The sequence below is a fragment of the Rhinopithecus roxellana genome, chromosome 11 (genome assembly GCF_007565055.1).
Source record: "Rhinopithecus roxellana isolate Shanxi Qingling chromosome 11, ASM756505v1, whole genome shotgun sequence".
In the NCBI taxonomy this organism is placed as follows: Eukaryota; Metazoa; Chordata; class Mammalia; order Primates; family Cercopithecidae; genus Rhinopithecus; species Rhinopithecus roxellana.
In genome coordinates this window covers 60,083,555-60,111,292 of record NC_044559.1, presented here as the reverse complement: position 1 = coordinate 60,111,292, position 27,738 = coordinate 60,083,555, and the positions used below count along the sequence as shown (strand labels likewise).

Genomic DNA, 27,738 nt, shown 5'->3' with positions numbered 1-27,738 from the left:
CCTCTATTCTCCTATCTCTAGACTTCCATAATAGAAGCATTTAGGGAAGAAATTTTGAAGAAATAATCAGTTCTAGACATCGGCATATATTTAAGGCCATTAAAATTTGTCTGATAATGTCTATCCCTGTTTCTTCTCTCAATTCTGGCTTGCTCTTTTCATTACGTGGATGCTTTATAAGTTAAACTACAAATGTCAGATTATTGATTCTCCAAGAGCATGGTTAAAATGCATATGTACTTTCTGGAAGCAGTCCAACAGACTTTTCTTCCTTGTGATGTATGTGGTTAAATTCATCAAAATAGCCAAGTACCTGACCCAGGAAGGACTGTAAAACATCCATTTTAGTGGAGCCATTATAACTGGAATAGGCAGTGAGTGACCACGTAGAATGAACTCGAGGGGCCAGGTATGATCAGCCTAGAATGATGGAGCTGGATGCCGAGCTCAGAGGGCTCCAGATGGAAAGGAATTCTACTTGATTTAGAAATCTCACTTTTAGAGGCCCTTCTATGCTGGATTGCCAGAACCAGAGCAGAGACACAGTTGCAGATTGGTGATAATATCCGTGGGTATTTCTGAAATTGTTATATTTTGTGTGGTTCCCAAAAACAATAATTACCAATTCACTCTTCTATTCAACTCACATTTTACCGAGAATCTACTATGTGCAAAGCATTGTTCTAGAGGAAGATTCAAAGGAGCAGCACAGATGCTGGTTTTAGGAGCTAGCATCTAATAGAGATGTGGCCTATACAAATATAACCATGATACAAGGGAAACAATGAGTCCAGAATAAAATTTTAAGGGAATTCAGAAAAGAGAGCGAGTACTTTTGAGAAGAGTCAGGGAGGTCTTCGTGGAAGAAAAGGTATTATTAGGTGGATGTGGAAGTATAGGAAAAGCAATATAAATATGGTGACTAGCTTAGGAAATACTCATAGGAAAGCTGTCAGCCATTTACACTGGCTAAAGTGAGACTGTGTAAAGGTAGTTGGAGGAGGTGTTGTAACGAGTTCACAAGCATGCTGGCACTGGTTCACTGAGAAAATTGAATGTTGGGGTAAGGGCAGTTCTGACCATTTTATGCAGCAAAAAGTTATCACTATAATAATGGATTTAATAGACTAATCTGAGAATTCAGTGTAAAACGAATTAGAGGGAGAGGTTAGAGATAATTGGTTAGGAGTCTAAATTCAGTTGGTGATTATAAGACCATTTGTAGGAGGAACCCATAAGAAACGAAGAGGTAAAGCCAGAGGGTTTCATGTCTTACTGAAAGTGAAGAGCAAGGGAGAAATTAGGGATGTAGTTGGGATAGAAAAGATGTAAAAGGAAAATAGAAAAATTAGTTTGGTAGGTACAATGACATTTCACTAAGAGTGTAATGCATTGAACATACAATATTGAACACTCAAGAATGGATGACCTGCAGGAGACATGAAATGTGGGACAGAAACTTTTGTTAGAATTAACTTAAAATTAACTTTAGAATTGCCTATATGTGGTTAGCCGCTGAAGCTATGAGACAGGACAGAATTGCGAGAAAGAATCGAGAAGAAAGAGTCAAGGCCAGATTTGGAGAAATCCTTTCATTTAAGCATTTGTCAGGGAAAGTAAAACCAGTGAAGAATAATGAGATGTTAGAAAGCAGAGTAGTGTAGGAGACTTCAGAAAGCAAGAGGATATGTCATGAGAAAAGAGATAATCACAGTGTTACAAGCTGAGAGGCATGCAGATAGAGAAAAGGGCAATAGGCTTAGTAACCTGGGAGAAAACAGTTTTATTAAAGTGTTATGAATGGAATCCAGATTACAAAGTGTGACTAGGTGAAAAGGAAGTGAGAACACTGAGCCTACAGTATACAAGTATCCAGGAAGATGGAACGAATGAAATACTAAAGGGGATATTTGATAAATGGGGCCTCAGGGGAGGAAATTGTGGGCAAATGAGGGAAGGTTCTTGGAGAGCACATATATATGTATTTTTGATTTTCTGAAAAGTGAAAAAGAGGCAAGGTAGAAAATTTGTAGAGAAATGCTGGGTTGTGGATAAGGATAGTTATGGAACTTGGATGGACTTAATCTTGCTTCTTTTAAAGCATGAAGCAAGGAAATCTAGTGAGGGGAGGAATGAGATTGAGGCTTTGCCCTAATCCTAATTTTCTCTCCTTATCCAAACGTAGGCATATACAGTGTACACTGACAAGTGAATGGATGTGGTCAAAGCTCAATACTTGAATCTTGACTGCACCATTTTACAAGAATATGGTAAATTACTTAAATTCTGAGTCTCAGTTTTCCTGTCTGCAAAATGGAATAACATTATCAAAATCGTAAAATTGATTTGAAAATCAAATGATTTAACATAGGTAAATGGCCATGCACAACACAATACATGAAGTAAGCACTAAATAAATATGCCTTTCCTCTTCTTACAGAAGGCACAGGATTCCCTTGCATTTAGCCGTGTTTCTCTCTACTCGGCATTGGTTTATCTTCAGGGTTATATACGGAGAAGACACCTTGAGAGAGGTCTACCTTAAGCACAAATACAGAAAAATCAGCTTGAGTCTAAGAATTCAAAAAGTGCATTTGTATACTCTTAGCAGAGAAGTTGGGCTTCTGACCAAATGTTGAATTCACAGCTTTGTTTTTTAAAAAATGAAACTGTAACTGAAGGATCCTGTCAAAAGCCTGCGGCTGATACCTAATTTATGGCCAATTAGAAGAGCACCAGGGCTTCATCCCATGCAAACAGATGGCAGACATTAGCACTGTCAACAAAAGTAGCTTCCTTCACAAATTTACAAGCGAGGTACCATGTTCCATAAGCCAGTGATTACGCTTTATCATTCCAGAGGGAGAGCAAAAGAACATTATTGTAACTAATCATGCATGGTCAGAATTTTTTTAAGTGCTCATTGACAAACCAAAAGATGATAAACAGATACATGGTGTCCTCAAAGGCATTCTCTGAATATTGGTTTTTTGTAGTTTACTTATATCTTAATAAGTATCTGTGGTGATGTCAAAATTTATGAATATTGTATAAAAAGAATATTAGTCTAACACAACCATCCATTAATAAATTCCTTAAATATATAAGAAACAATTAAGTACCTTTGGTACCTCTTATTTTGGAATCTGTGAAAAGAAATAAATATAAAACTAAGTTCAGCCATTCCTTAGTATTCATGAGGGATCGGTTCAAGGACCCCCTTTAGATACCAAAATCCACAGATGCTGAAGTCCCTCATATAAAATGACATAGTATTTGCATATAACCTATGCATGTCTTCCCTGTACTTTAAAATATATCTAGGTTACTTATAATACTAATAAAAACTAAGTGCTATGTAAAACCTTATTATACTACATTGTTTGGGAAATTACAAGTAAAATTTTCTATGCATGTTCAGTAAAGATGTAACCAATGTCTTTTTTAGCTAAATATTTTTGATCTACAGTTATTTGAATCCACAGATACAGAATGCATGAATACGGAAGGCTGACTGTATACTTCTGTATTCTGTAATCAGTTATGCAATGTCTGCTTATTCATTGTTATGGGAAGCTGTTTAAGCTAAAAGTTCTTAAAATAATTGATTTTTTGACACATTGAGGATCATTTTGATAATTGTTCAAAGACAGCAACTTGTAATTATTAGTAAACCTTAAAGAGGTATATATTTTTTCCCCAGAAAATTAAGATTTAAATTATCAGAGTCCTAACTCTATCCCTGATTCACTGTGTAGCCTCTGAGATACAGCCATACTGGTTATGAAAATTGAAACATTTTCATGCTGGATGGTAAATAGCACTGGTCTAAGATCCCGGCATGTCTCTCCCAGTCCTCTGCTGCTCCAGTTGTCTGATTGCCCTCTACTCCTAGGACATTCTAGATCCTTCTTTAATCCAGCAAGTAAGGAGGTGACATCTGGCAAAAACCAGGACCATCGTCCATTTTTGTTGGTCAGTCCTGGGCCCTACTGGCCACTAATTATCTTCCCTTTCACCTCTGATAATGTCAAGCTAAAATATAATATCCTATTACCAATTGTTTTCATGCTTTTGCTTTACCAGGCCCATTGTTTAAATGAAATCGATTAGAAAGAAAACAGAAGAACTTTTTTGGCTGTCATGGGAGTAAGACTCCTAAAAGATCCAGTGGTCTTCATTCTTTCCCTCAGAATCACTCCAGGAGATTCTTGAGGCCCTCATGGGACCCTAGAAGACACTAAGAATGAAATGATTTATATAGCATATATGCCTGATGATGTCCCTACCATCAGTGACACTCTGTGATGTTTTCTTATACCATGGGGGCAGATTTTTTTTTATTGGGACAGTCTAGAAAGTAGAAACCAAGAACTAGCCCAGAGTAAATGCAATGTGATAGAGCATAAAAATGACGAAATTAGAAGGAAATGTCAAGCATAAGATTGTATGGCATTGCAAGTAGCAGTCTCTGAAACTGAGATATTTCTAGATATCAGGGAAGGCTGGGTTACCATGTTCTCCCAAAACTATAGTCACCTGACATAGTCATATGCCATATATTTAAAAATGTACCAAGACTCTCACCATAATTGGGGAGCAACTCATAAGACCAAGGTTGATCCCAAGGTCCGTAATAATAGAGTAGCAAATAGATTACTAAGGAAGATTAGACACAGAGAAAAACATCACTGGAGTCAGCAAACTAAAGACTATTCCTTGGCACCCAGACTGGTGCCTAAGTATTAAAACTGGGTATGTTTTAATACTTTTGGCATTAGAGCTAGACTAGGAAATTTTTATATTTATTCATAGAGAAAGATAAGAAGGAATGGCTGATTCCTGTGTCAGGTACTGGGATACTAGATGAACAAGACACAAATTCAAAATAGGTTTGAAAACTGAGTATGTAGAACCAGCTCAATTAGAAACAAATTGGTGTCTGTATTAGAATGGTTTTTTGTTCCCTTACCAGTGCTAGTAGGAAAGTCTCACTGCCTTCCACTTGTAGCCTCTGTTAAGAACTCCTTTGTAACTCTTTAGCCACAACAGCATCAGTCCCCAAGGATGGGACGTCTGATGCTGCTCTCTATCTGAATCTCCTCCAAACCTTATTGCTTATGGGGAGTTTGTGCCTTCCTCCATTACCTGTTACCACATTTATTCAGATATTCAACTCCAAGGTCTAGGGGCAAAGAAACAGAAATACTGAATCCATGCTCTAGGATAGGAAGATCACGCAGTGAACCAGCCATGCAGGAACCTGCATGGCCATTGGAACCCAAATTGCCAAACGGGATAGAAATAAGTGGAGAAAATAGTATTTATGTAACTCTTCTTAGGGAGGGTGTTATAGGTGTTTCTGATAAGCAACTTGGGACTGGGGGGTAAGGCTCACCAAAGTGCATACTCAAGGAAGAATGGATGATCACTAAACTGCCTGGTAGGTTGTATTAAGTGTGGGAGTTTTATCTTCTGAGTGGGGTCTGCAGGCATGAAGCTATTATAGAACTATATGACTCAAACAAGGGGTTGGCAAACTCTTTCTGTAAAGAGCCAGATAGTAAATATTTTAAGCTCATGGGACAAATTACCTTTGTTCCAGCTACTCAACTCTGTCTTTGCTGTGCAAAAGCAACCAAAGATGATATGTAAATGAATGAGGACAGATGTATTTCAATAAAGCCTTATTTAGGGACATTGACATTTGAATTTATATCATTTTCTTATGTCAGGAAGTATTATTCAGCATTTGATTCTGTTCTCATCATTAAAACATGTAAAAATCATTCTTATCTCATGGCCATACCAAAAATAGCAGCTGACAGAATTTGGCCTGTTGGCCATAGTTTCTTGACCCCTGACTTAAACAATATTGGAAAGCGAAGGGCTATCTGTAGTTGTCCTACTCCAGTATTTCTCCATCCTGTACTCAGCTTTTTAAAATAAAGCAAATAAGTAAAAAGAACTGATTTGAAGCATCTGATCAGCACTGCCCATGCTGTCTTCCAGTGCTGCTCCTCCTGATGCCATCTATCTATTTGTCTTCCAAACACTGGCACTCTTTACTCCATTCCCTCAATTTACTCACTTTACTCTTCTGTACACATCTTCTGTAACTCTTTTCCATTGTATCACCTCCCACTCCACTCCCCATGCACACATCTCTTTTTATCGTTGATTCCTGCACCTCTTAATTCCACTCTTGCATTCTCTGGAAGTTTGCTTCAGGCTTTGCATCAATTTGGTAATAGCTAACTAATTAGAGATTAAAATGGTTCTCTGCAATAGTTATTAGCATTATAACATGCCTCTGAGCAATGAAAAATTGTGAAAATCCAAAAGAATATTTTAGAATGTCAGTTGCCATTGCGGGAGAGAAGAGGGACAGTAGAGGGGAGATTTGGGGACAGCAAACCCTTGCAGACACCACTCTAAGTTCACCAACCAGGTCAGTCTCAGGAAGAAACATGCACTCAATGGTGATTTGCCCACCTAGGTCACCTGTATTCTTCTTCTCATATAGCTTGTCACTCTGTGTCCACATGATAGGACTGTATGAACTCCACATGTCACATCGCCTGTTGTCACATTGCTTAACTAATGGATGATAAACTTAAAATATTTCACAGCCTCAGCCTTTCCTACAGCCTAAGTGGATTTTGTTTTGGTTCATTTTCCAGAACAAAATCTAGGGTGATGTGAGGATATTGGCAGGATGATCACAGGAAAACAAATGTGCCTTGTTAGAATAGTGTCAGCTGCAATTATTTGAACTTGTCTTTTTTTACAGAGCTGTTATTGACTGATGTGTTTTTCAAAAAATATGTATTAAGCAGGAAAGATAAAATCCAGAGGTTTAGAAGGAAGAGTGACATTATCTTGGTTCAATTTAATGATGTGAGTTGAATTATAGCATGCCCTGAACAAGCATGATCTAACCACAAAGTAAGTATATTATCATTGGAAAAGGAGTATACCCTGAGACAACATTTGTAGTTTAAAGTCATGGAAAGAGACAGTTGAGACAACTCCTCACATGTTTGCCTGGCTTTAAAATGGTATTAGACATTCATCCTATTGCAAGTCCTTATGACAATGATATACAGCATCACTGACTGGGATGCCCAGACTGTCGGTTCATCCGCCCAACCAGAGCTTACAGGTTACCTGCCATATGTGAACCATCCAGACATCTAGTATTTGGGGTTTTAAAGGCAAATATTTGAATATTATATGCTTATTTCCATCTCTGTTATATGGATAATTTCCAGCAATAATCTGTTAAGCCACAAACTTACAAAGGTCCTCATTAGTAACCTTTTGACTCTGCTCAAAGTAAAAGAAGTCCAATCTCAATTTTTAATATGCTGGTAGGCCATTAATCAAAATTTAACACACTTAAAAAATTATTGTTAAAAATTTTATATGGTAAGTGGATAAGTCAGAAAGTCATAGAAGAGATTTAAGAAGGAGAAGTAAAAGGGAACCTACAAACCAGGGCTTACTAAGCATTTTCTAGAACAGGCCAAACAATAAATATTTTCAGCTTTGTGGGCCAAACAGTCTCTGGCATGAAAACTCAACTCTGCCATTTCTCCCAAGGGCCATAGTTGTCTAACCCCTTTTATAAATAAGATTATTTTACAGATGAAGAATTTGAGGTCCAGAAATGTCAGGTGTACTCAAATCACACTGTTTAGTAAGATTAATCAGGACAGATTGGGTATTCACAGTCTTATATTATAATGCATTCATTATATCTCAGGATTTTAGAAAATAATGAGAGTTTGAAAAACCTCTCTTCCGAATCCTTTAGTTTAAAAATGGGGAATTTGAGTCCCAGAAGGAGTATAGGTTGTCCAAGCTCTTTAATGTCAAGGGCAGGATTAGAGCACAGGCCTCATGACATCTGTTTCAGTGCTTTTTCGCATGCCCCACATTATTCTGTAAATGACTAAGACAGAAAACTCATACATTTATTAATTCAATAAGCACATACTGAGAGTATCAGCTGAGTTTTATGCTCTAGGCTCAGTGCTATGATATACAGGGATGTCTAAAAACAGTTTCCCTCAAGAATCTTAGAGTTATGAAAATGAATAAATCATGATATTGTCAAAAAAGTCCACCTGAAAAAGAGGAATTGATGGCTTATGAATTGAACTAAAATATTTTCATTGAATTAAATCTTAATCTAATTCTAGTTCTAAATATACATAGATATATGGATCTATATAGATATCTCTCAATACATAAATAGACAGATCGATCAGTGGTAAAATATTTGAGTTCCAAATGACTCTTCAAATGGATAAGAACCTCACGAGTCACATCTCCATCATCCTGACTGAACAATTGGAATTACAGAATTTAAAGGACAATTTTATCAATTCAGCTAATAAATTTATTTCATTAAAAACATATGGGCCCTTACTAGCTCACTCCCATCATATCCCGTAACAACTGTGGCTTGCCTGTTGATTTTCACTGTACCGTCTTTTTACTTGCCATACCATACATTTACAACACTTGTTTATCTATATGGACTTACAAACTATAAGCTTAAGGAGGGCAGGACTATGTTTATTTGGTTCACTGCTGCATCCACAATTAGCACAGTATCAGGAAATATAATAAGCACCCACTATCTATTGAAATGAATGAATAAATGATGCCATTTAGTCTGAATCTAATCAGCATGTAGTAATTTGAGCAGCAAAGTGTTATGATTAAAAATTAGTAACTATAATAGGGGACTGGAATATTAAGGGATTACCTAGTAAAAAGCAAAGAAAACTTTAGAAAATATAGAAATAGCAGATATAAAGAGTATTCACTAACACTACTGTGAGACAGCACCCAGTGAAGACACCTCCCTTCTTGCCTCCCCACCACCCTTCCCCACTCCACCCTGCTGAGGTTGAGAGCTAGACCTTGTTATAGAGCAGGATTCCTGAGGCACACCACTATTGACATTTGGGATCAGATAGTTGTTTTGTGTTGGGGCGGGGGCTGTCATGTGCAATGTAGGATGTTTGACAGTATCCTGACCTCTACCCACTAAATACTAGTATCCCTCACCTCTCCAGTGTGACATTCAAATGCATGCCCTGAGCAAGCACTGCCAAATGTCCCCCGTGGGGTGAAAATCACCCCCTATTAGGAAGGATATAGTCATTTCTTACTGGATGGCGGTGAAGTCTCTGTGATGCCAAGCCAATAGAACTTGTACCAGAAATCTGCACTGTAGGGTGCAGGAAAGCTCTGTAAAGGGAAACAGCATGGTACTGCTACCAAAACAGAGATATAGACCAATGGAACAGAACAGAGTCCTCAGAAATAATACCACACATCTACAGCCATCTGATCTTTGACAAACCTGAGAGAAACAAGAAATGGGGAAAGGATTCCCTATTTAATAAATGGTGCTGGGAAAATTGGCTAGCCATAAGTAGAAAGCTGAAACTGGATCCTTTCCTTACCCCTTATACGAAGATTAATTCAAGATGGATTAGAGACTTAAATGTTAGACCTAATACCATAAAAACCCTAGAAGAAAACCTAGGTAGTACCATTCAGGACATAGGCATGGGCAAGGACTTCATGTCTAAAACACCAAAAGCAACGGCAGCAAAAGCCAAAATTGACAAATGGGATCTAATTAAACTAAAGAGCTTCTGCACAGCAAAAGAAACTACCATCAGAGTGAACAGGCAGCCTACAGAATGGGAGAAAATTTTTGCAACCTACTCATCTGACAAAGGGCTAATATCCAGAATCTACAAAGAACTCAAACGAATATACAAGAAAAAAACAAACAACCCCATCAAAAAGTGGGCAAAGGATATGAACAGACATTTCTCAAAAGAAGACATTCATACAGCCAACAGACACATGAAAAAATGCTCATCATCACTCGCCATCAGAGAAATGCAAATCAAAACCACAATGAGATACCATCTCACACCAGTTAGAATGGCAATCATTAAGAAGTCAGGAAACAACAGGTGTTGGAGAGCATGTGGAGAAATAGGAACACTTTTACACTGTTGGTGGGATTGTAAACTAGTTCAACCATTATGGAAAACAGTATGGCAATTCTTCAAGGATCTAGAACTAGATGTACCATATGACCCAGCCATCCCACTACTGGGTATATACCCAAAGGATTATGAATTATTCTACTACAAAGACACATGCACACGTATGTTTATTGCGACACTATTCACAATAGCAAAGACTTGGAATCAACCCAAATGTCCATCTGTGACAGACTGGATTAAGAAAATGTGGCACATATACACCATGGAATACTATGCAGCCATAAAAAAGGATGAGTTTGCGTCCTTTGTAGGGACATGGATGCAGCTGGAAACCATCATTCTTAGCAAACTATCACAAGAAGAGAAAACCAAACACCGCATGTTCTCACTCATAGGTGGGAACTGAACAATGAGATCACTTGGACTAGGGAAGGGGAACATCACACACTGGGGCCTATCATGGGGACGGGGGAGGAGGGAGGGATTGCATTGGGGAGTTATACATGATATAAATGATGAATTGATGGGTGCTGACGAGTTGATGGGTGCAGCACACCAACATGGCATAAGTATACATATGTAACAAACCTGCACGTTATGCACATGTACCCTAGAACTTAAAGTATAATAAAAAATAAAAATAAAAAATAAAAAAAAGATTAAATAAAAATAATAATAATAATAATAATAATAATAATAATAATAAACCACCTGAGGGGAAGTCCGCTGGGGAAGCTGCTGGCTGCCATGTACTGTAGTATCCCAGACACAAGAGAAACCTCAAGAGCCTACCAAGAACACTGGAACCAGGAAGCCGAACCCTTTTGTCCTTGAAGTATCTCTCCAATGCCCTCTGCCGACAAAGTTTCAGTGCCAGTCAACCCGATCCACTTTTACAGGGCAGATAAAGAGTAAATTTGGGACTGAGAGGCAATAAATCAATTATCAATACAGATTCCAAACCAAATCCTATTCTGGGATCCAGAGATATAAAGGTGAATAGCAAAGTCTTCTCCTTCTTTGGATTAACTACTGGTCCAAACAGATGCATTCAAAAATCAGCATGAGAAACTGCAGTTCGAGTAAGAACAAAATACTTGGGGAACATTGAGGATGGAGGAATATGTTTGGCCGGTAGCATCCCAGAACTTCCTGGACAGAATAACATGAGAGCCAAGTTGCTAAGTTTGAGTAGGTATATTACAAACGAGGAAGGAAGGGTAAGGACAGCTACTGCTGAAGGAAGGACTTGTATGGAAGACAAGAAATTTAGAAAGACTTTTATACTGTAATAAGGGCAGTGTGGCAATAACAGAGGATTTATGGGACAAAGAACTGGATAATTAGGTGGAAAGCTGGAAGATGTGTTTGGAAAGAAGAGATGGGGATAGGTAGTAAATAAATATCCTAGTATCTAAAACTGAAATAATCTAGATTTATTTTGAGGGCAATAAGAAACCAACAGAACCATTGGAACTGTATTTTGTATGTGTTTTCGAAGGAAGAGAGTAGGAGATTAATTACAATGGGTAGGAATTCAAACAGGCAGACTTTTAAGATACTGCTGCAGTAGTCCTAAAGAATGTTCATTAGAGCTTAAGAGCCTAAACTTTAGCCAAGGGCCGGGCACAGTGGCTCATGCCTGTAATTCCAGCACTTTGGGAGGCCGAGGCAGGTGGATCACTTGATGTCAGGAGTTCGAGACCAGCCTGGCCAACATGGTAAAACACCGTCTCCACCAAAAATACAAAAATTAGCCTTAGCCTAGCATGGTGGCACACACCTGTAGTCCCAGCTACTTGGAAGGCTGTGGCAGGAGAATCGTTTGAACCCAGGAGGTGGAGGTTGCAGTGAGCCGAGATCGCATCCCTGTGCTCCACCCTGGGCCACAGAGCAGACTCTGGCTCAAGACACAAAAATAAAAATAAGAACAAATAAACTTTGGTCTAAAGTAGATTTTTATGAATAATTAAATGTGAGGAATGAAAGGGAAAAGTTTCTAGCTTAGGAGACTTGGATGTATTTAATAAATAAAGAACAAACAATAGATGTATATACTAGATAAAGAATAGATCAAGATAGAGCAGGTTGAGATGGAAGTAACTGGCTGATTCAGTTATGGACATGTTAAGTTCAGGCTGCCGACGTGGTATGCAGATAGTCAGCAGATGTCCACTGGCAGTTAGAAATATGGGTTTTGTTTTGTTTTACTTTTTACAATCAGATGATGAATGGAAATTGATGTTGGAGTTCATAATCATTTTTAAAATATAATAATCACAGCTTTGATTACGTTAATTACAGTTATTATTTTGTTTTGCACCAATGAATAAATAATTCATTTTTCCAGTAAATGCTTGCAACCTTACTGTATTTCTAAGGCTGGCATTTTTGTCCATTGGATGCTATAAAACTTGTTATTTAGAAATTCACAATGTCTTTGGAACTCACAAACAAATTGTACGAGTGAATAAGAAAATACAAAAAATTTCAGTTTCTAAATCATAAATATCCATCTTAATTTCTTCAATTAAAAAGAATTGAAATTTTATATTTGAAAATCCCTTTACCTTTTTTATGTACAACATTTGGCTGTTTATTTGAGGAGACGTTATAATGCTTCTTGTGTTCCAGAGGTAAAGCAGGGAGGGGAGGAAACCAGGATTTATTTCTGAGAGAACCTTAGCAATCAGTTTAAAAATTCACTGTATAGTCATGAAGTTTGAGAATTGAATTCTGCTTTAGACATCCACAGCACTTTTTTGGTAGAGTTAAATGGTTTTGCTTACGTTCGTATTCACACTTCCCTGGTGAGACAGTTATTACAGGCCCAGCTGGGTCATAAAGATCTAAGACTTTTCTTTTCTTTTCAATATGTCTAGCAGTTGGTACTCGTTTTGAAACTCATAGCATGGATGTATGAATTGGATTAGCATCAGTCACAATAACAGTGAAACTTCATTCCCAGAGAGCTTTGTTTACAAAGGAGGACTTCTTACAATTTACTTCTTTGCATAAAGTACAATGATCGTATTAGCCATTGCTTTGCTACGGTCATACAATTGAATTAGTTTTAAATGGAAAGCCAGACTAGGAAAGGCAAATCATGATTTGCCTTTAATAGGCAAGAAGGGTGTTGTCCTCCTAGCTGCACTGCAGATAGTACCTAGTCATCTAAACAAGAAACCCACTTGGGCTGAATAGCATATTTTATTTAATTATTTTGCATTATTCCCATAGGGTTCACTTTAAATCTTCTCTCTTTTTTTTTTACCTTTCAATACAGTCTATGTTATATGATTATAAATGTAATAACTGTTTGTTTTAGAAAGATTGGAAAGCATAGAGACATATAAATATAATCCTGCCATTCAAAGGGAATTACAGTTGATAATTTCATATGTCCTTAAATAGTGAGATAATTCTGCCTAGATATTTTTCTCCTGCTTTGCCTACATCCTGGGGCAGCATTAATAAATCACATACACAGAGATAGAGATACTAATATATACAGATAGATGTTAGATCTACTATAGATAAATAGTCATTAATTTCTCTCACAGCAAACTTGCAAGGAATTCTTTTTTTCCCTCCGTTTCAAAGGTAAACTAAGCTTCAGATAGCCAAACTGTCATGTTGCAAAACATATATCTTGTAAGTAAAGAAATGGTATTTGAATATAATTCTATTTTCAAAGCCTGTTATAGCACATTACTTTACCACATTGCATTAGCAATTTACCATGTTAATAAAAACACCTCATGTATAATTGAGTTTCTTTGTTATAGTTTCTTGACTGTGTTTGAGCTCATTTTAATTTTTTTATTTTGTAAAGAATTCTCTGTGTTAAACATTATCCCTGTTTTAGAAATATACAGTATTAGAATTACTGATTCAAAGGATATGTATTTTTTAAATTATTGTCTAGAATCATTATACAGTTTACTCTCCAGTGACAATATATGTGAACATCTGTTCCACTGCACCTTTGCCAGCTTAAGTTTTTGGTTGAAACAACATGACTGGGGCAAATCAGCCCAAGGCATTGGATGTATCACCGTCCTAGAAGAGTTAGTTTGACATTTGTTCTTTTCTTGCAGTTGAGACATAGAACTTTGTTACTGACAGAATCTGGAAGATTGTTCATTCTTTAGTGATTGCTTCTTTGTTCTGGAAAATAATAAACAAATCTAAGACTTCAGAAAATTGGGAGTAGAAATGAGCTCAAATAAACTTTCTCTGAAATGTCAAAAGTGAATAGTAAAGGTCACCTAGGTACCTGAAAAGAAAGGGTAGACAAAAGAAAAATTGAAATTATTCAAGTAATAACTTAAAGAGGAATAAAACATTATGACTTTAGAAGAGCCCAGTTATAGATGATATAGATTGTGGTCAGTGGTGGAAAAGAAAGGAAGAGTTCATACAAGCTAATTTATAAATTTTCTCAGCATCCAAATATGATGTTTTGTTTTAATACACTCATGTCAGCTAATCCCCACAATAGCCCTGTAGGAACAGAAAACAAAAAAGTTTCAGAGAGAAATCAATGATCAGAAAGGCCCAGTGACTTGGTCAGAGTTACAGAACTGTATTGGAATTCCAGGACTGTCTGTACTAAGACCATGCTCTGTCAATTATACCCTTTTTAGTCTGTTGCTTTTATACCAACAAAGTAAGTGGTAACTGTAAAGCGTGGTTGTGTTTGGGGAAAGAGTAGGGTAGGAGAGATCAAAGGCAGTAAAACAGAGGATGCTTCTGAAGTAAGAATGTCAATAACCACAATAAGGCAGTGGAAGTAGAAAGGAAAAAGGGGAACAAATTCAAGAGAGATTGCAAAGGCAGACTGGGTGGACTTGGGTAAAAGAGAAAGGTCAGAGACAACATCAAAATTTCTAGCCTGAATTATTGGTAGGTGCTAATGCCATTAGAAAGACAGAAAACCTAACAAGTCTGAATGAAAGCTGGTTAATGCAGTTATGGTTAGGTTGAGTTTAAGGTGTAGGTGACATATGCAAATGACACTGGAAAAATGATGACAGTATGTGTCTGGAGAGTTCAAGGATACAGATTTAGATTTGAAGGTCATTGGCCTGGGGATCTGAACTGAAGTCTTAAGGTTAAATGTTATTTTGTGGGAGAACTTAAATTAGTGTACTATGTGAGAACTAAGTTCTAATAAAAATCAGACTACCTGGGATCAAATTCTGGATCACTTTCTAGCTGTGTGGTCCCAGGCAAGTTTACATAACCTCTCTTAGCCTTGTCACTTATGTATTCTCATCTCATTGGCAATGCCTGGAGACATTTTTTGTTGTCACAACTGGGTTTGCTCCTGTCATCTTAGTGGGTAGGGTTCAGGGATGCTGTTAACCATCCTACAATGCACAGGACAGCTCCCTAAAACAAAGAAATATCTTGTCCAAAATGTCAGTAACTCTGAGTTTGAGAAATCCTGCTGTAAGTATTCTATAAAGCAGAGATAACTGTACTTACCTCATAGAGATGTTGTGAGGTTTCAGTGAGATCATGCAGGAAAAAAAAAACCAAAAAACTGAACCTGTCTTAAACAAGAAATATTTAAGAAAACTAATTTAATATATTGAATAGAAAAAGGCAAAGGACACAATTTGGGGAACCTTTTACCTTTAAGAAATGTCAGAGGAAGGAATGTGTGTCACATATGCTGAAAGGTAGCATGAAGGGAGAAGAGGAGAATCGGGAAAGTGGGGCGTCAGAGATCAGCAGAGAGCAGCTTAGTGGAGTACTATGAGCGGCTATTGCATGACTGCAACCAGGGAAGAAGGCAAGCAGGTCCCTGAACCTCAGATAGCTCACTGAGGATGGGACCTGGAAAGAGACCACTGGGGTGAACGGTTAGCAAAGTAATGATAACGTTGAGGGAAAAGTTGTAATAAGGGTGAAAGAAAGATGGGAATAGAATTCCAGGCAGCAATAGGCTGAGAATTAAATGAAAAATGAGGATGAGACACAGGAAAAGCAGCTCCTTCACACTGGCTACTTGACCATAGAGGATAGTTTTGCTTTTTTTTTTTTAGGTTTGGAAAGAACATCCTGTTTAGACAGAAAAGAAAGAAAAGTCAAAAAGGAGATAACGAAACAGTAAGAAAGATTGTAATTGATGGAGCAAGAGTCCAGAGGAGAAAGGTGAAAGACTCTGTGATTAGTAGCAATGAAAAGGAGACTTGCTTTAGAAAAAACATGGGGTACTTCCTATGGCAGAAAAGTATGATGATAATGTCACTATACTTGAAGTCCGGGGGAAAATGCAAATCTATCTAATAAGATTTTCATTTGTAGTTTTTGAAAGATTCATAAAAAGCATAAAAAGCTGAGTTCTTTTTATGAACCTTTCAAAAATTACAAATGAAAATCGTATTAAATAGCCCAAATACACAAGAAAATGTATTGTCTAGATTGCCATTGGTGTTCCCTCATTAGACTTCCTATTAAGGACTGAATTATGTCACCCCCCCAAATCCATATGTTGAAGCCCTAACCCCTAATGTGACTGTATTTTGAGACAGGGCCTTTAAAAAGGTATAATAATTAAGGTTAAATGAGGTCATAAGTGTGGGGCCCTAAACCTATGGGACTGGAGTCCTTGGAAGCCAGGAAAAGACACCAGCAGGGCACACATGCAGAGGAAAGGCCATGTGAGGATGCCCTGAGTACGGGCCTGTTAGCCAAAGGCAGGACAAAATAACTCACCAGAAACCAACCCTGGTGGCTCCTTGATTGTGGACTTCCAGCCTCCAGATGGTGGGAAGATAAATTTCTGTTCTTTAAGCCACCCAGTGTGTGGCATTTTGTTATGGCAGCCCCAGGGGACTAATTACTTCCCTAATTGGAACTTTTATACACATAATACAATAGGAGAAAGAAGGTGACCTGTTGAAATAAAAATTATTTCTCTTAAAGAATCTTGGCCGGGCGTGGTGGCTCACACCAATTATCCCAGCACTTTGGGAGGCTAAGGTGGGTGGATCACTTGAGGTCAGGAGTTCAAGACCAGCCTGGCCAACATGGTGAAACTCTGTCTCTACTAAAAATACAAAACAGCCGGGCATGCCGGGCATGGTGGCGGGTGCCTGTAATCCCAGCTACTCAGGAGGCTGAACGAGGAAAATTGCTTAAACCTGGGAGGTGGAGGTTGCAGTGAGCCAAGATCGCCCTACTGCACTCTAGCCTAGGAGACAGAGTGACTCCGTCTCAAAAAAAAAAAAAAAAAAAAAAAAAAGAATTTGGCCATAAGGGTAGGATTTGAGAGAGAGAAAGCAGGTATTTAATATCAAATCTTAGCCACAACTATTAATTAGATCACCTCAGATTTCCATATTGGGGAGATAAATATGGTGCCAATTACGGCTGGGATTGCAGGTGTTAGAAACAGATTGCCTTGGTTCAAATCCCAGTATTGACACTTACTAGACATGTGACCTCGGGCAAATTACTTAATTTTGTTAGCCTTGATCACCTTACCTATAAAACAGGAAACATCCTTGTAAAATAGTTTGGACAATCCTAATACATGCTAGCTAGTATTTTCATGTTTTGCTTGAAATTTTTATAGTGCTAAGTTACATAAACATTAATTTGTGACATAAAGGGATGCATTTATTGCTAAGCTTCTATTATTTTTTTGGGAAAAGTATGTATTTCCCTTTCCAATTGTGTAATGACAGAAGAAATAAAAAGTCAAGTAATTGATATTTATAAAAATGTTAAACTAATGTCTTTGTTTCAAGGAGTTTCCGAGAATAAATAACAAAAAGTCTACTAAAAAAGATACCTTGGGATAGATTTATTGTGCCATTTTAGGATTTCACTTTCAAGTTGCTTAATAGAAAATCAGTGACTATCATAGTATTTGCATTCCCATGATATTTTCCTTAGCCAGAGTTTTCCAGAGACAGTTTTTTAAATAGTCGGTTAATAAAAAGTGGATTGCTGCAACTGATATCTACTATAATTGATACATTTATATAAACTAGAATATATTAGCTATAGATTTTTATTGTTTTTAATAAATATGGCCTATTTATTTTTAGACAATTTTGGGAAGATTTTTTGCCAGTTACATGAATTTGTAAATTTTAAATAATTTGTAAATAGAGAAACTTGAAATTTTAAAAACTGTTTCCTTTAGGTTTTAGGGTACGTGTGCAGTTTTGTTATATAAGTAAAGTTGTGTCATGAGGGTTTGGTGTATAGATTATTTGCCACTCAGGTACTAGGCCTAGTATCTAGTTTTTACTTTTTTCTGCTCCTCTCCCTCCTCCCACCTTTCACCCTCAAGTAAGCCCTAGTGCAGCTGTTTCCTTCTGAAAAAATTTTAATAGATAAGATGCTCGTTGGTGCCATAGATTCTGCTTTGAGAATACCAAAATTTGGAGAAAAAATGAACATTTGCTTCTACATAATTCTATAGCAAAATGGTCTTAAAATTGAGAATTTATAGTGTTATGAAAAATTAATTTAGTATTGATAGTTTGTTTTCATGGGGAAAGTATAGTATTTTGATGAAATTAAGTAAACACATGTGAAATTTATCGTTGGTTTTCATGTCAAAACAGTGTAATTTGGCCCACAAAGGCAATGACAGGAAGAGTAATGTGTAATATCTACTTTTGTTAGTATGGATTTTATATAGTAAGGTAAAGAGAGTTGCTAACACTTAAAATAATTGGCCAGCCACAAAAAGTATGTCTACTGCATGAACTGTTTGATTTAAGTACAGTTGAGAGATGTTTATTTTTAAGGAAAAGGAAACATATAGAGTTGGCACATTAGGGCAACCTAGTCTTATATTTTCCTCCTAAACACTGAAAAGGCTAAGAACTATCACATGAGATTTGATTCTAATTTCTCCTGCTTTTAATTGAAAATGAAATTCATGCTACATTTTAAAATCCTTTCTTCCACTTTAATTGCAGTTCGGATTCATGGATATAAATTTCATTACGATCTAGAATAATTACCTTCATTTAATGTCCTCTATATAATTCAATGTTAAATTGCTAAGTGTTTCAAACCACTTCACCCATATTTATACCAATGTATTGCTTCTTTAGGACCCACAATGTATGCTAGGCATTCATTTTAACTAAGCCTTTGTCCTAAGAGTTCATAGAGGTGGATACCCTAAGACACACAGAGGACTTTTAACTCATATATCTTGAATTTTAAATAAAACTTTGCTTCAGAAACTTAAGAGTTTGCTTGTCATATTCTGGGTACATATATACACACAAATGAATAAATGAGTAAGTGGTTGGGTGAGTCCATCCATCTATTTATTAATTCATTTTAAATTTCTATTACAGGCCAGGAAATACTCTAGTTCCTAAAGAGAGATATTGATGAAGAAGCTGGACTAGGTGTCTGATCTCATGAAATGTACATTTTGGCATGAGGAAGACAGCAGATATCTAAACAAACGAAGTAGTTTTTAGCTAGTGGTGAGTGAAAATGAGTTAAAATCACAGAATGACAGCAAGAAGGATTTTGAATAAAGGCTTCTTTGTATGGGTTGGTCAGTCCTGTGTAAAGAGGAAACAATTGAGCTGAGACCTGAATGGTACTGAGAAAAAAATATGAAAATCTAGAGAACGAATGTTCCAGGCAGAAGACAAAGGCCCTGAGGCAGATGCGTGAAGCATTCTATGGTCAAATGTAGCATAGGATAATTCAGAGAAGTTGTAGAGGTCAGCAGAAGAATGACATGATCTGATTTATGTTTTTGAAAGATTACTCTGCTCACTGTGTAAGGACGAGAGAGGAAATAAAGGAAATGGCAGTTACAGAATTCTCCAGTGAGAAAATGGCGGTTGGGACCCAAAGATAATATAGAAAGGGGATTCGTTTCAGATTATTGAAGTTAGAATGTACAGGATTTGGTGTTGGATTAGATACGGAGGAAGGAAAAAGACAATCTAGAACAGGAGTCAGCAAACGTTTTTTTGGAAAGGGCCAGGACATTAAAGAATATCTGTAAAACTGGACATTAAATAGCTCAGTTTATAGAGAAGGAGACTGACCAAAAACTAACAATTCCAGAACTCTGCAATATGCTCTGAAAAGCAACCACAAGGTATCAGATAGGATTCAGAAAGAGGCACATAGGTGGGGGTGAGAGAGAAAGTGAGTGGTCTAGGACAGTCCTTTTCCAAGGATCTGTGCTTAAGGACCAGTTTTGTTTTTTATTTTCAGCCCATCCATTGTGGACAGATGTTTTATAAAATAAAATACAAACGACTTGCTAGAAAAATACAAGTGAAAAAAAGCATAGAAATAAATGCCCACTATTTTTTCCTATTATATTCAGCATACATAAAATCCTATTTCAAGAAAAATATTAGAACAAACATAATGCTGGATAAAAGGAAAATAATTGCCCCAATTAATCACATTGTCATTGAAAGCATGTGTACAAGTAATAAGAAAGATAATGGCTATTATACTTGTTTTACCATCATAACAAAACCACAATTTATGAGTGAAATAGCAATTCTCCATTCTGACTGCAGTTGGTACACTTTGAAAGAACACTGTGCATTTCACTGTCCAGTCGTTAATGTGTCAAATGTGCCTGTTTCTTGATTGTTAACTTTTTTGATCTGGGTTAGATGGATAATGGAAATGCCACTTGCATGGAGTAAGCTGTACGTTAGCTGTTTTATGTTTTGTTTAACACACTCAGAATAGAGAAACCAGTCTCACAGAGAAGAACTGATGGGAATAGAAGTGATTTTAAAGTAATATCAGCATACTGGAAAATTTTATTTTTATTTATTTATTTATTTATTTATTTATTTATTTATTTATTCATTTATTTTGAGATGGAGTTTCTCTCTTGTTGCCCAGGCTGGAGTGCAATGGCATGATCTCAGCTCACTGCAACCTCTACCAGTGTGTTCAAGTGATTCTCCTGCCTCAGCCTCCCGAGTAGCTGGGACTACAGGCATGGACTACCACGCCAGGCTAATTTTGTATTTCTACTAGAGACAGGGTTTCTCCATTTTGGTCAGGCTGGTCTCGAACTCCTGACCTCAAGTGATTCACCCGCCTTGGCCTCCCAAAGTGCTGGGACTGCAGGCGTGAGCCACTGTGCCTGACCTTCATTTTAATTTTTATTCAAAATAGAACAAGTGATGTTCTATTTTAGTTAATCCTTCATTAGTAGCCAGTTCTATCAATTACTCCTGTAAAGTATGTTTAAATTTTAATTCTCTTCGTAAGATAGATTCTGAATTTTATGTACTTTAGTTTAAAATTAGCAAACTAATCTTAAAATATCACACAATTAATAATACCCTCTTGCGCATGACTTGTATGCGGCTTTTACCAAATATTTCTCACCTTATGGATTTGACAGTAACACAAATCTGTACCCTGTTCAAAAACACAAGTCCACTGATCTTGCCCTTGGGATGTCTCAGCATTGTCAAATTGCTAGAAAAGTTTCTAAACTTCTGGGCTTATGTCTTTATAGACTAGCAACAAATAGTGGGCCAACTATACTTTGAGTAGTAGTACCACTCTACAAAAAGATTGTGAATTCAGTCATCCTTAGAAAAGGGCAAATCATATATAGGAATCTTATATATAAATATTTAAGATAGAATATTTATAATATCAAAATTGTATGTAGGAAAATCTCAAAACACTTCTTTTTAAAACACAGTGTTTCTCTTTTTACACCCTTTATTAAGATGCATGTATTCCTTTTTTATTTCAATATTTTTGCAGTACAGGTGGTTTTTAGTTACATGGGTAAGTTCTTTAGTGGTGATTTCTGAGATTTTGGTGCACCCATCACCCTAATAGTGTACACTGTACCCAGTATGTATTCTTTTATCTCCCATCCCACTTCCACCCTTCCCCTCTAGTCCCCAAAGTCTATTATATTATTCTTATGCCTTTGCATTCTCATAGCTTAGCTCCCACTTATAAATCATGCTGCTATAAAGACACACGCACACGTATGTTTATTGCGGCACTATTCACAATAGCAAAGACTTGGAATTAACCCAAATGTCCATCTGTGACAGACTGGATTAAGAAAATGTGGCACATATACACCATGGAATACTATGCAGCCATAAAAAAGGATGAGTTTGTGTCCTTTGTAGGGACATGGATGCAGCTGGAAACCATCATTCTCAGCAAACAATCGCAAGAACCGAAAACCAAACACCGCATGTTCTCACTCATAAGTGGGAATTGAACAATGAGATCACTCAGACTCTGGAAGGGGAACATCACACACCGAGGCCTATTATGGGGAGAGGGTAGGGGGGAGGGATGGCATTGGGAGTTATGCCTGATGTAAATGACGAGTTGATGGGTGCTGACGGGTTGATGGGTGCAGCACACCAACATGGCACAAGTATACATATGTAACAAACCTGCACGTTGTGCACATGTACCCTAGAACTTAAAGTATAATAATAATAAAAAAAAGAGTTAAAAAAAAATTGAGGGCCATTAAAACTCTCTTTTGGATATGAAATAAAAAATTCTCGCCCAGTCGCAGTGGCTCACGCCTGTAATCCCAGCACTTTGGGAGGCTGAGGTGGGCGGATCACGAGGTCAGAAGTTCAATACCAGCCTGGCCAACATAGTGAAACCCCATGTCTACTAAAAATACAAAAAATTAGCTGGGTGTGGTGGTGGGCACCTGTAATCACAGTTACTTGGGAGGCTGAAGCAGGAGAATTGCTTGAACCCAAGAGTCAGAGGTTGCAGTGAGCAGAGATTACACCACTGGGAGCCAGGGCAACAGTGTGAGACTCCATCTCAAAAAAAAAAAAAGAATTCTCTCATGTTCAAAGTATTGGGAAATGGCACCTTGCATTACTTTTGGATTGACATTTTAAATATAATGCTTTTGTTAATTGATTTTAATGCATGTGCAAATTATACTTTTTAAAAGAAAGTGCTATTTTATAATTTAATATGGCTATCCATATTTTAATAAATTCTAAACACTAAGTTCTTTCAGTTTCTTCTTGGCAGTAAAATAAAGGACACTTACAATTCATTCTTAACATATCATGTATGATATTCATTATCTTCATGTTTTGTTTGAAATTGGTTAAAATTGATATAGGCTCTGCAATAGCAGAAATCAGTTACTTTATTGAATATAAATCCTACATTGAATACAAATTTGAACTTTTCATTCAAAATAAGGCACCAAATACTGTGTTATTTTTCCATTTGTTAAAAACCAACTGTAACCCAAGGTCGTTACTGGTGCCTGCCCCTATGTACTTTGAGATACTTAAGGAAAAGTTGAGATTGTTTCAGGTTGGAAACTCTAAGTAATATGTAATAAACTTTCCTGCATTAAAAAAAAATAATAAGTGAGACATGATATTTGGTTTTCCATTCCTGAGTTACTTCACTTAGAATCATGGTCTTTGACTCCATCCAAGTTGCTGTAAATGCCATTATTTCATTTTTTTATGGCTGAGTAGTATCCCATGGTATATATATACCACATTTTCTTTATCCACTCATTGACTGATGGACATTTAGGTTGTTTCCATATTTTTGCAATTGTGAATTGTGCGGTTACAAACATGCATGCACAAGTGTCTTTTTCACATAATGACCTCTTTTCCTTTGGGAAGATACACAGTAATGGTAATGCTGGATTGAATGGTAGTTCTACTTTTAATTTTTAAGGAATATCCATACTATTTTCCATAGTGGTTATACTACTTTACATTCCCACTAGGAATGTAAGTGTTCCCTTTTCACTACATCCATGCCAAAAAGATGTATATATTCTTAACAGTTAAGGATTAAAAGTGAGAAAGAGTTAAAAATAAAATCTTAAGCTAATGTTTGTCACCAATATTCCAACAGTAGAATTACTAGATAAGCAAATAAACAAAAAAATTGAGAAGTTTAGTCATTTTATATTGGATATTTCTATGTAACCAGGAGTGTTCTACATGCTCGACTGGATTGTTTTCCACGCTTAACCATTAAGGTGGCTATAGTATAAACACAGACAGCCTAAAATCAAACAAGTACTAAACCAATACAATTTCAACTTTGAAATAACTGAAAACATATCAAGGAGGATACATGCCACAATGTTAACGTTTAGCCAAAGATTGTAAAATTGCAGTAAATCTTTTATCCCTTAGAGTTCTTCAGTGTCTTTCAATTTGTTAATGTGTTGCCATTGGAAACACACACACACACAAACACACAGACACACACACATACACGTAATTTTAAAATTCAAAACTAGATGATTTGACTAACATAATAAGCCTAGTCAACAAGACCCTGTCCCGGAAAAGACTGATTTATATGGACATATTAGACATGGAAACTTGATCAGCACTGAGTCACTTTTTTTATTTCTCAAAAGTAACAATAAGTAAAAGGAGAGAATTCCCGAAGTCTATTCTTAGCTTTTTGATCTTTTGTGCATATGCCAAATTGAATCATTATTTTCAATTGGTACCTTTTAAAGCATATAATTATAATCAGGAAACAGTTTAAATGAAATGTTTGTTATTTGAAACCCATTTTTCTAGTGAATAATCCCCTTGATAGATAGGTGGATATTATTACAAAGCAAAGACACAGACAAATATCTAATACTTTGGTGTGTGTAATTCTCTCTTGCAAGTATAAACATATGTGCATGATAAGAAAATACTAATAATTATTTACTCATAAAAGTATCATTGCTTTCTATGAAATTGCTATCTAATATGATTTTGAGAAGATGAAATTATTTTATGTACACTACAGACTTCCTTCTGATAAGCATTCAGCTACTCATTACTTCCCACCTTTATATTATAAGTCTTGTATCTTATCTGTAATGTAAGATTGTAAATTCCTCAAAGTTGTACTTTATTCTTTTTGCATAATCCACAGTAGCCTGAATTGTCTCTTATAGATAGTAGACATTGTATATATACATATACGTGAGTTTGGGTGAATGGACGGATGGATGGATGGATGGATGGATGGATGGATGGATGGATGGATGAATAAATGGATGGATAACTGGAAAATATGGATGTGGCTGGTTTTATTTTATTTGGGGGTAATTTTTTTTCTCCAAGGAAACATATAGTCACATAACAGTTGATAGTATAAACCACTAAGAATTATGATTGTCCAATTATAAATAAAATAAACAAAAAGTAACAAACATAAGAACACTTGAAGCCACAAAGTAAATCAAGAGATTTTCTGCGTAAGTGTACCAAAACCATGAAGGAGCCCTCTGAAACCTTGGGCTTAGCTAAGTAAAACATCTTAACTACTTTGGAACAGTAACTTTCTATATTTTTAAATAAATATTTTTAAAAAACGATTTAGATGAGATTTAGGTTAACAAAGCATAATGGTATTGTCTGTGAAATTAAGAAGGCTTTTCCAAGCCTTCTGATAATACCTGACAAACATTTTGCTTAGCACTATTGAAGTATTTGAAATAGCTTCCAGTTTAAGATTTTACCTTTTACACTTTTTAACTTATAACATTTCACTTAAGTGTAAAAAAGAAAAAAACTATTTTGAATGTTATGACTTTCTCCCATCCTATTTTTAATTTGAAAATATTCCATTTTTTAAATGTTTATACAAAATTCTAAACCATTATATCAGAATAAAGGATAGGAGATCATAAGAATTAAATCAACTAACTCACACACACTATATATATATAATATATATCTATTTTATATACATGTAAAATATATTACACTGTAAAGTAAACTTTAAATGCTATGATTTTTTAGCAGCATGGTAATGCTGATCTCTGATATTTGGACTGCCTTTCTAATAATTTAAAGACCATATCTGTCTAGATGAAGTCTCGTTATATCACAACTGAAGAACCGAATTATATTCTTTTTAGACATACCACTGAGTAATCAGCTCCCTTCAGAATATTTTGCCTTAATAATGAAAATATTTTAATAACTAAACTTATTACCCACTGAGTTACTGTCATTATAGCATTCTAAAACAGACAAATTTCCTGGAATGAGAAACACAGTCTCTTAACTGATATTCATTAAGGACAATTTCTTTAAATGTCTTAGTGTATAAATCCTTAGTGTGTAAGGGTTATAGTTTCTTCTTCCTTCGTGTCTCCTGTTTTCCATCCACCTTTCATTCTTTCATTCATCCCTTCCTTGTTTTTCCTTCTGCCTTCCTCTTTCCTTTCTTTTCCTTCCCTATCTGACAAGTATGTCTAAACTACCGTCATTAAACATAAAAGAGATTTCATATTTGCTTTCTTTCAATATCTGTGTACTCAACTGATAACATTTTACCCATGCTCCTTAAAGAATTATGTCAAGACTTGTAAAATTAGATTTTCTATCCCAAGAAAAGTAACAGAAAATTTTGCATGAAATATGTGCATGCATAAAGGTTTGCTCTGGAGATGCCCTAAAATAAAGCCATTTGCTCAGTAACATGTCTTTAATTTATTCCGAAAGTTTAGCATGTATATAGAGATTTGGTGTTTTATTTTACAATGTTAAAATGTAACTTGTGTATGAATTGTGAGTTTGTTTAAAAAGAGAATTTAATGATTTTTCTATAGTTACTTATATTTGTTAAAACTCATAAATAATATTTTCTGGTTTATACTTATTCAGTTGCTAGAGTTTTCACGACATCTCATTATAATCTTTTTCAGAATAGAATAACAATTAAAAAAAGGCATTAGTTAAGAAATGTCATAGGACCTGAGTCCTTTGGGGAAGCATATGATATCTATAGTAGTGCTTTTCCAAATGTCTATTTGATGAGGGTTCACACAGACGGCAGGTGTTCCTACAGAGTGTCTGAGAGAAGGAAAAAATGAAACACTAATTGGTTCATTTTTGTGCCAGGAGTGATAACCATCAATTATGCTTATCAAGATGTCTTAAATTATTCATTGATCAGTACAGGGATCTGCAGACAGTGGTAGTCATTTGGAACTTAATAATATTACTTGATTTCTACTTTTAAAACTCCATCTAGCGTAACCATATCTATGCTTTTCCATGTATATATTTTGCTACTAAGAATTTCAAAGTGTATTTTCAAAATAATATTTTGTGGAGTTTTAATCTAGCTTAGTGTGTTGAACAGAATTTATTAAGTTAAAAGTTTTAATTCTTGTCAAATTTATCATCAGTTTACTTTGTGATTCTTTGGTAATATGCTATTCTGTTTAAAGTGTCCTTAATTCAGATAGATAATAGAAGGAAGACAGGATTCTTCTTTTTAAAGAAACTACTTGAACTCTCAGAATTACTATGAGTTTAAATGTCTAATAACACAATCTCTTAATATATCAAAATGGATTTGAAAAACTAAGTTTTAGTGATTATTGCTGTTCGGTTTTCCTAGATAATATTATTTGATTCTTCTCTTTCAATACCTTTTCATAATGTTTTAGATTTCATTGTATTGAAAATATCCAAATATAAAGGACAGAAGCCTTATGAAATATACATTTTAATGGTGGATGTGCTGCTAAATTGCAGTCATCTTAGACAAGGAACTTAAACTCCATGCTTAAATTTTCTTATTATCTAAAAAAAACCCAGAAAATTAGACAGATATTATATATTTATAATAAAAGAAATATTATATTTTACTCTATGTTGTGAATGCATCTAGCTTT

The 27,738-nt window shown here is 35.9% G+C and overlaps 1 protein-coding gene across 2 annotated transcripts in view; it reads left to right on the top strand.

Annotated features, from left to right (window-relative positions):
* Nucleotides 1-27,738, top strand: part of PRKG1 (protein kinase cGMP-dependent 1) — a 1,347,543-nt gene that overhangs the window by 1,190,439 nt on the left and 129,366 nt on the right. The window lies entirely within an intron of this gene.